The 11,175-nt window shown below is 34.9% G+C and overlaps 1 pseudogene; it reads left to right on the forward strand.

Moving 5' to 3' along the window:
* Positions 1–477: 477 nt before the first annotated feature.
* On the forward strand, positions 478–577 carry LOC112810138 (U6 spliceosomal RNA; annotated as a pseudogene).
* The last annotated feature ends 10,598 nt before the right edge of the window (positions 578–11,175 follow it).

Below are 11,175 nucleotides of genomic sequence, written 5' to 3' on the forward strand. Positions count from 1 at the left end.
TCTGATTCCAGTGGAAACAAATATCAGTGTTTCAGAAACATTATAGGCAAGAACTTCTTCCTAATTTTTGAATACTTGGTTAGGCTATAAAAGACAAAAAGAGTGAAGGGTAACTTAAATTGTATATACATACATTCACGTACACTAGATGGGACATGGGACTTCCGGGACCATCTAATACAGAGCATGGCTATGTGGTTTTGTAGCTTGATATTTAAATTTGGGAGCTGTTGCTATACAAACATACCTAAATTTTGCATGAGGTGGCAGTTCCCCATACCTGTGTGTATGTCAATTTAATACACATTGATAAAAGTCAGTTGCATGTAATATAAGTCATTTAGGAGTAGAATATTAAAATTTATGCCCCAATGGCAACCTTGTGTCTTGTCTACAAACACCTCCAACTCCCCCCTAAAAGAAAAAAAGTACAGAAAGAACTCTTATGTCCTAAGATCTTAAAAATAAATGCAGTGCTCACTACAGCAGTGCAAATTCTAAAATTAGAACATTAAGAGAAGATGCAAGGCCCCTGAGCAAGGATGACATGCACATTCATAAAGTGTCTTATATATTTAATATAGGATGCAATTTTTTAAAAAAGTTCTTCTAATCTGTCTCTAGCCTACAAAAGTTTTCAGATAGAAAAAAAGACACTTCTCAAAACCTGTCACATTTGTGAGTAAATATTTTTTCACCAAATCTGGACATTGTGACTATATGCATTTTACTACAGAAATAGTCATGAGACCATTAACTTGAACTTATTCCCAGAAATCTATGATGATTAATAAATAGATGGATGATTGATAGATAATCTTAGGTGTGAAGGGGGAGGCAAGGGGACAATTTTGATTAAATGAAAGGTGAACCAAAAATTTTTATTGGGGGAAAAAAAGACAGATTTTAGCCAAATAATAAAATCTTTAGACTTCTGACTCTAAACTACACTTAAATTCAGTATCTTTGTTATAAGGACTTGATAAAGGTATTGAAGTCATTGTTGGCTTAAACCTTTGTAATTCTATAAAATAGTTCCAAACAACTAAGCTTCAAAAAACAAATATTTCATGTTTTCCACTTTATCCTGAAGAGGAGAAAGAGAAAAAGGGTTAACATTCACTGAAGGCTATTTGGTACCTGGTGTGAGGCACTCTACATCTATTATTTATTTGGTTTGAGACAGGTTCCTAAGCTACTGAAATAAAAATTAGAATCATATTGCATTATTTCCAAATCGCTATTGAAATTATGGGAACTGTACAAATTAGAAATCAACTTTAGGGACTGAATAGGTGGGAAAACAAAAATATATTTTGTTTACTGGAAAAAAAGAAAAAGGAGAAGAGCGTGGGTTACATTTCCCCAATCTTGTTATCCTGGGCTGGGTGTGTGTTACACGTGCAATGGTTGTCAGCAAGGGAAAGGAATCGTGCCAGATAACATTTTAGGAAAGTTTTTTAAGAACAGAGAAGAAAGGAGGAGGTTGGATTTTTAAAAAATGTACAGGGTTTTTATATATAAAATATTTCAGAGATAAAAATAAGAATTTAAATTCTGATGGGAGTAAGTGATAAAAGTCAGGCACATTCTCACAGTATTTAACAAATGGGTATTCACATTGTGCCTTATATCGCTGAGCCTGTTTTCTCCATCCCCCCCTTCATGGTCCCCTAAGCATTGCTAAAGGGAAATTCTCAGTCCAATTAAGTGTGCAGATGCCATAATTTGCCTCCCTTCTTGCTTTGCCTTCTTAATACTTATTTCACTTGGTTAATATTTGTTCTCAGCGCTTTCCTCATTCCCTGTGTTGAATCACGTCTTCCTAAAATTCCACTTTCTGGAGAGGTCTCCAAACTATATCAATAAAAATGTTTTTTAACTAAGCTCACTAAAAAGTTCACAGAAATCCTGCCATGATTTTAATAATGGTCAACAATTCAGACGTGAGCACTGGTGGAAAAGAGCTGCCAAATGGAAAGCCCAGGTTCTGGACTGCATTTTCTTGTCTCACTTGTAAGTTAATACTCACTGATAAAATACTAAGATGCCAGGAAGCATATCAAGCATTTGAGGCAACAGAATGAACTGCCAGAAGACGGGCAACTGAAGAATCGTCACAAATACAGGTATTGTGTGACTGGAAGAAAATACCACAATGTATGCCTATTTTTTCCCCCAATCTGGGTGCTTCTGCATCCATCAATTAAATGAGACCAAAATGCCAACAAAATAATAACAAAAACAAGAATTCCAGATACTTACTAAAACTTGCAGACAAATGCCTGGACTCTTCCTATGTAGAAATGGCCCAATTTAATGACTTTTAATGGACAATTTCAGGTTCTATATTTTAAACATGCAAATAGGATTTTTTCAATAAAATGGGGATAGTGATGAGGAATAGAGCAGAAGAAACAAAGAAAAGTTTATAGAGTGAGAATAAAATCAGGTTTAAGAAAAAACTTACTGTATTAAAAGTTCAGAGTAGATTGAATCTGTTCTCTTTGGGCGGCATTTTCCTCCAGTTATTTATTATTACTTTTTATTTTGCTTAAGTCAGAATATTTAAACCTCCTATATGGTCACATCCTAACTTTATATCTACAAGGATTAAATACATTGCCATAGCTAAATACTACAGTATTACTCTTTAGCCTGTTACATAGAAGGACAAGTTCAAGATTGTATCAACGTTTCCTTAGTATTGACATAATTTAGGGCAGCTATCAATTCTTTTGGATTACCTTAATTTTAAGTGAATGTATCCCCATTTTTTCCTACCAATATTCTTGTCTAACATACGAATTCTACTGGTGAAATAGATTAATCCAGACTAATATTATTCTTAGCTAAGCAGAAATCTTAATATTGTCTATAATTATATATTATATAATATATATATTATATATTATAATTATAATTATAATCTTAAAATTGCCTAGGTGACCAAGAATACTTGATTTTAGCCATGTAAGAATGAAAGAGTATCCAAAAAAGCCATATTGGGTATTTCAAGAATGAACTCATGTTGAAAGCCGAGTTCGTAGGAGGGATCCATTTATCTAGCTGTGTTCATGGCCTCTCTTCCATTGAGATAGCACTTTCTTTGTGGGTCCAGTGATGCATGTTCGCAAATCGGCCTCATACTATAGTTATGTATAGTTATGTCTGTACTGTCCGTATCTTTCATGTCCATGTCCTTCCACCAAACCCCATTGAAAACTTTCTTGGGATATCCATTTGTTTTTAGTATTATATTTCTCAGTTTCTTACAGACATATATTCAGCATGCAACAATTATTTACGGAGTGCTTACGGTAAGCCAAGCACTATGCTTAGCGAAGGGGATATAGGAAAGAACAACACAGGAAAAGCTTTTTCTTACATTGCATATAATATACCTAGAAAGCAGCATACAATGGACTAAGCACTCCAATTTTGTGCTTAGGTCTGAGTTCAAATCCTGCTTCAACTCCTGTGAGTTATGCTCTCATGTCATGTCATTATTTCTGTTTCTATTTATTCATTAGGAAAAATATGGATAGCACTTACCTAAGAGGCTTATTGCAAGTGCCAAATCAGATTACTAAAGTAACTCTCTTTTTTTTTTTAAGATTTATTTATTTATTTATTTATTGAGAGAGAGAGAGAGAGAGAGAATGGTAGAGAGCATGAGAGAGAGGAAGGTCAGAGGGAGAAGCAGACTCCCCGCTGAGCAGGGAGCCCGATGCGGGACTCGATCCTGGGACTCCAGGATCATGACTTGAGCCGAAGGCAGTCACTTAACCAACTGAGCCACCCAGGTGCCCTAAAGTAACTCTCTTAATGTGATGCTGGGATGTATAGACCTTATAATAAAAGGAACTTATATATTATTTAATATTTGTTAAATTGTGCCATTTTTTCAATAACACAATTGAAACACTGTTAGGACAGTGTTTAGGCAGAGATGATACAGAGCCATTGGGTAAAATATTTATGGCATATCATTGTTTTCTTAATGAAAACTATACCACATATCTGCTTATTGATTTTGGTAAGAGAAACGTTTATGGTTTCTTCTAAGGAACATTTCAATATTTAATTTTGTACTTTGTGAATTTTGCTGTTTTTGCTTAAAAGCTCTATGACTGCTCCCAGAACCAGAAATATTGTGATTTATATTTTCATCTTTTCTAAAATACATTTATTTTATAAATTTTAAGCCTTGTTTTACTTTAATTTATATTAAAGTGTAAGATAAGGATCAGGTTTATGAACTATTTTCCAAGAAGCCAACTATTACAAAGTTATTTGATGACTGTGACATTTGCTCATATAAAATTCATAATATATTCATGGGAGCCTGGGTGGCTCAGTTGGTTGGGCGACTGCCTTCGGCTCAGGTCATGATCCTGGAGTCCCGGGATCGAGTCCCACGTTGGGCTCCCTGCTCGGCGGGGAGTCTGCTTCTCCCTCTGACCCTCCCCCCTCTCGTGCTCTCTATCTCTCATTCTCTCTCTCTCAAATAAATAAATAAAATCCTTTAAAAACAAATAAATAAAAAATAAAATTCATAATATATTCATGATCATACACTAAAGTTTATATCTACTAGGAATAAGAATTATATTTTTACTTATAGTATTCATGGTATTACTTATGTTGCTACTTCTGTTATTAGTATATATATAGACTTATTTCAGTGTGAGCATCTGTGGGGGTTTTTTGTTAACCTTAAGCAGATACACTTTAAACTAATAACAATCAATATAAAACACAGTAATTTCTGATTCAAATATCTCATTCTTTAACTTTTCATATTATTCATCTTTACACGGCTGATGTGTATTTTTAAGTAAAAATTTCATGGAATGTATCCATGTGCAGTTTATGTTTTGAAATCTGCAGATCTGAGCATGGAGGTCCTTCTGTTACTCCAGCACATTAACTACTTTGTGCGTGGTCAAAATATTTTTGGACCACAGTATTTTCCTCTCAAAACTTTGTTCTCATTGTTACATTATATCCTGGCACTCTGAGTTAAATAGAATCTGAAACCAGTGTGACTTCTACTTTTTGCCCAAATAGTTGTGGAATTTTTCATTTAATCTTAAAATTCAAAAACATTGCCAAGTTCTTTCTCAGTCCCTTTATTCGTGTGTGTTAGGGGGAGGGGTATTTAGTGAACCCTTTGTCTTGTATACACAGGTAATGTCTCTTGGTGTCACATTTTCACTGAACTCCTGGAAAGAGTTCTCTTTTAATGAATGACTGTTTAGTTTCATTTGCTTTAGTTCATTCCAAATGGATGAATTATTCATATATTTTATTTTTGTTTTCTTTCTTCTACAGGACCTATTAGTATTACTTTTCTGTATTTTTAGAAGGCTGCCATCTTTATTAGTGATTTTTTTTCTACAACGTCAATTATGTTCTTTATTACAGCGGAAGCCAACTTTAATTTTTCCATCGTGATAGCTTCTTCTCTCCCCATTCCTTTTATATCTTTGCGAGAAACATTTACATTTCAACATTTGCCCTATTCTCTTATTTTTCCCATTTTATATTTATCTGACATATTTACAACAAAGATTCTTTCTTCAGTAAAAACTGCTTTCAATAGCTCAAAGTCAATGTTTTTGTTTTTATTTCTTGAGTTTTATTTAATCTTGAATGGGGTAAAAATCTAACACTGTTGTTATGTACAAAGGGCGTTATTCCTTTTGATGGCTATCGCTTTCCATCTTAGTGTTTTCAGAATCTCATGATCATTGTATCTGCTCTCTCTGGAGATATGTATCTGCCCCAGTCAAATTCCAGGATGAGGCAAACATTTAAATAGCTTGGTTCCACAAAAGTTATGGCAGAAAACTATTCTGTGTCTCTTGTCCTTCTTAGTAGAAAAGTTAGTTCCTGGGGAATTTAAAGTATTTTGTAAATTCTCAGAATAGATTATTTTCAAGATTTTGCAATGGTTTTCTAATTCCTGTTGCCTCCTTTATAGCTGAGGGCACAGTGCTCCTTGAGCCTGTCCATTTTCAGTCCTGGACAAAGGAAAGTCATAGACTTTCACACAGTGGAGACAGATAATGGCAAGGTCAGGAGAGGGTAGTCCTGACAATTTTAAAATGACAACTAAGACTTAAGAGGAGCCTCAGACTTTCTCATTGGCACCATGGTTTACAATCTTTGTTGGACACAATTTTTCTGATAAAATCATCCTCTCTGTATTATAGTATCCTACTTCAGATATTAAGACATAGATTAACGTCTAATCATTTACTAACCAGCCTATATAATCTTTCAGTCCTTAGATTTAAAAATATTCTATCAGTATTGGCTTCCTTTGCTGGAGTAATTTATTTTTCTGTATTTTCATGAGTATACCAGACATCTGGCACAAGGAGGTAGCTATGATTGGAAGGTTACACCATGACTTTCTAACACAAGTTTCAAAGTCCTTCGTAATAGCAAGTAATGCTCTTTACTGCCTGTTGATACATTTGCTTTAATGATTAAGATTTATCATGATATCAAAAAGGTCAAATAATGTAAAATTTCGTGCCATTCCCTTCCAGAAAAATTCACATGAATTGAATAGCTGATGATATACGCCTTTAAAAAAAAACTGTGAAAATAACTTTTCTTGAACTTTGGAGAAGTATAACGTGAAAGAAAAGTAGACTTTTGTTTTAAAATTCATATTTTTACAATTATGGAACAAATTTTGTGCAACTATATAGAAAAATATGAAATTCCAATTTAGAATTCCATCATGAAACTACACCATTCTAATTTCTCCATGCCACGGTTTGTTAATATTCCACAAAGTCCCAGGATGCAACTATAAGACTGCATTCAAATCTATGAACATGAGGCAGTCATGCTCAGCAGAGTATAACAATAATTATAATAGAGATTAAATAAAAATAATTAGAAAAAGTTCATCTAGTTTTGATGTATTAATTATTCTGACCCTGTTCTATTCAGAGTCTAATTATCTGGTTCAGTGAAAATGCCAAGATTTCTACGACTCATAAAAATTACATTCAAGTAATTATGTCAGCAAACTAAACAGTATTCATTTACCATGCCTTTTTATGCACACATTTGAATATGCTTTTTTAACTGTTTTTGCTCTTTGTTCCTATTCATGGGAAATAATACCTGTAGAGAAATTTGAAAGTCAGTTGCACTCCGAGCGTAATGTGCAATTCTTGCTGATATTCTTCTTTTGTAAGACTGCTGTAAGTCTCATATAACCTTTGTTTAAAAAACATGAATTAAAGTTCACTCTTCAGTTGTTTCAAAGAAATCTTTAAAACCTGTAGCTGTAGTTAAAAAAAAAAGTTTAAAGCAGTAATACAAAGCATCTCTTAGAAAGTTTGTTACCTTGGGTAGCTCAGAAGCTGACTAAAATAGGTCTCTATAGTTATTTCGAGTACCCATATTTCCTTCAGAGACATATCATGGCATCCTACACAGAAGTCTAGATTTAGAAAAAATTATATGTGTGTATAATATCTTAAAGTCATCAGTAAGGTGATAATGTAGGTAAAGATTCCAAATCACTCAGCACTTTTAAGCCAGGAAAATTTTTACATCATTATAGCATAATGAGGAATCTCTTGATGCTAACGGCTAACTAACTTCATGTGACAAAGACACAGAGTTGCATTGGTGAGGAATTCAGTTTCTATTACATCCCTTATGATCTCTTTTACTATTTTTAGTAAAATATCTGGTGGACATTGTGAGCAAAAGTTTGTTGCCTGAAGTATGCAGATTATTGCTTTACTTCTGTTTTATTCTTTGTGTGGACCAACAGACACACAAACATGTTCAATGTTTCAACAAACATTGAAAACATAACCTTCAATTACATTCATATTGGGAAGAATATATTAACAGTTAAGGTTTGAATGCTTTCCTTGGTATTCTAGTAATAAGATATATCTATACAGACAAATATGTATATAGTTATAGCCCATGTGTTAAAAGGGGAAATATGTGTTTCTTGGTTCCTAGTTTAACTTTCAGGCACTACAGACTAGTTGTAAACTTTATCCAAGATTGGGGAGGGGCAGAAGGATCAGGGAGTGCCATTGAAATGGATGGAGTTGAAATGAAACAAAGATGTTAGAAAAATTTACATAAAGTGCACCCACAGCCAAGGCCAACAGGCAAGACTTTATCCTGGCTGTCACTGCTCTATGTTCATTTAACATGGAGCTGGTGGTGGAGACACTTGCTCCAATGACACAATTCCATTGTGCTTTGTGTACCCATCGGAATGGCCCTGCTAGGAACTTCACGGTAGAACTTTTTCTTAGCTTCCACTTTTAAGCATACGTTGAGGTGTTGGTAAAACCTAACGAAATGCCCTGAGACATGATAAACTTACAGAGAAAATATCCTTGCAATTTGTCAGCTGTCTTCAGTTCCATAACATGTGCTGGAATATCAGTTGTTGGAAATCAAGCACTAACATTTTATTTTTTTTTTAATTTTATTAATTTATTTATTTGACAGAGAGACACAGCGAGAGCAGGAACACAAGCAGGGGGAGTGGGAGAGGGAGAAGCAGGCTTCCTGCTGAGCAGGGAGCCCGATGTGGGACTCGATCCCAGGACCCTGGGATCATGACCTGAGCCGAAGGCAGATGCTTAACATCTGAGACACCCAGGCACCCAAGCACTAACATTTTATAAGTAGCAGTCTGCGTCCAGATTCTATGGAGAATGAGAATCTAACTTTTTTCACACATCCCTATCATCATGTATGCATCACTTTCCCTCTACTCCTGAAATAGTGGCATCATTAGGAGTACTAATTTTTTTGCACTTTGATGGAGAGCATCTCATTTTGACACCCATTAAGCAGTCTCCTTGAGTACACACAGTGCTTTTATTTCTTATTGCTGAGAAGTAGAAAATAAGATAATAATAAGAATATACAATTATAATTCACCATCTAAATACATGGCCCGAACAGGCAAGTTTGGGAATAGGATTTTACAAAGGCTTCAGGGGAGGGATAGCTCATATTGTGCCTTCCTTATACCACTCGGAAGAACAGAATTCCCCAAGACTGTCTTGGGGCACTCCCCCCTGCACTTTAATTGGCTGCTCCCCATGTGGTATATCTCAGGGCAATTTCTGGTAGCACTGGAAGGAAGGCTCTTGGGCACTCCCTTGCTCAGTTTGTCCATTGTGTTCCCATCCTGCCCCCATGGAACCTGACCTAGAGAATAGAACCTGCTTAAACTGGAGTTCTAGATGCATCCTCTGGGTTCCCTTTTCTTCACTCTTGGTGAAACTATCATTTTGGAGCCACAGACATTGTTATAACAGTCAAGTGTAGTAATTAGGACCATAGAGTCAGACTGCATGCTTTCAAATCTTTTTCTTAACAGCTCTATGACCTTGAGCAAATTACTGATCTCCTACTGTTCATAATGTGGGAAACAATGGCTCCGACCTCATATGTTGTTTGAGATTAAATAAGTGAATAGATATGAAGATTTAGAAAAGTGCCTGGCAAAGAGTTGGTACTACGTAACTCTTAGCTATAAAATGACAATACTATCTCACATCAAAAGGGTACTATTAATGGTTATTAGCCTTCCCTACTTAGTGATTCATTTAATAAACCATGCCCCAAATCTGCCAGACTTGGGTCTTGGTTCTCAAACAAATAATTTAGAAGGCCACAATATTTTTTCTATGTCAAATGTATGGTGTTTGCAGATGAAAAGCATTTGGATCTCAGATCATTATTCCTATTATATGTTTATGTCAACCTTATTGAGATGTTCAATGGGATTTTTGTTTTAGGCTATGCCCACCCTTTATCCAAGGCAAGGGATGGCACTGACTCACATCTGAAAGACCTCTAGTCAATACAAAGGAATATGGAAAACGAAAATAATCCCAGTATAAAAATTATAATTTTTATGTATAAATTTGTCCAGTGTAGAAGTTTGATGATGGAGAAAAGGAAATTTTTATAGTTCCCAATAAAGCAGGAGTTTTCTTTTCTGGAAATATGTCAGCATGAATTGTATAGATATTTTAGGGGCTTTCTCTTGTAGGATCTCAACGATCTTACTCTCTTAGAGAATAGACATTATCTTCATCATGCCGGCAATGAATATGATATTCAAAGAAGGTAGAGAATTCTCTGCCCAGTCAGAGAATTAGTAAGTGAGTAGTGAGTAACAGCACCAAGATTTAAATTCATGGTTTCTACCCAAATGCCTGTCAAAGAATAAACGGATTAAAAAAAAAGATATGGTATATATACGCAATGGTGTATTATTCAGCTATGAGAAAGGAGGATATTCTGTCATTTGATACAGCATGTATGGACGTTGAGCACATTATGCTAAGTGAATTAAGTCAGACAGAGAAAGACAGGCACTGCATGATAGAATTTATATGTAGAATCTTAGAAAAGTCAAACCTATAAAAAACAAAACAAAAGCAGTAAAACGATGGTTACCAGGGAATGGTAGGGGGTAGCCTGATGGTCTTTAAGGGTACAAACTTGTAGTGAGTACTGATTAAGTCATAGAGATCTACCTAATGTACAGTGTATTGAATATGGACAATAATTCCATACCATAAGTATGCAATGTGAAAAATACCATTACAACCACAACCATATTACAATATGTAAATGTATCTAACATACTGTACACCTTAAATTGACACAATGTCACCTACCAAATTCATCCAATAAAAATACTTGCGTTTTCTAATGTTCAGTGACATTTCCCATTCCATAACTCACTATGCATTATTGACCCTCTGTTCAATGTCGATTTCTCTTCCATCTCATGCATTCTTCATCTGGTCATCAAATGCTCTCATCACATGTATTTTAGAATTTCAAATTCTAGTCAAGCAATGCATCATCCTGGAATTACAATGCTTTCTCTTTGTTTTTCATGGTATAAGGAATTTAAAAGTTTGTTTTTGTAATGGTTGTAATCATATCTCACAAGACCGTTTTCTCCTATCCTTTATAAGAGAGGGAGTAAAAAAAATTTTATTGACATAATACCTTGGTTGTTATACCATAGGCTTCAGGGAGGTGGTTTTGGTGTCTGAATGGATTTGCTGTCCCAAGATTTAGAGTTTGGAAGCTCTATAGATCTTACTTATTTTGACTGTATTAACTGCTGCC

This window comes from Callorhinus ursinus, unplaced genomic scaffold (genome assembly GCF_003265705.2).
Source record: "Callorhinus ursinus isolate GAN/ISIS: 27379988/994484 unplaced genomic scaffold, GSC_fseal_2.0 scaffold36, whole genome shotgun sequence".
NCBI classification, from domain to species: domain Eukaryota; kingdom Metazoa; phylum Chordata; class Mammalia; order Carnivora; family Otariidae; genus Callorhinus; species Callorhinus ursinus.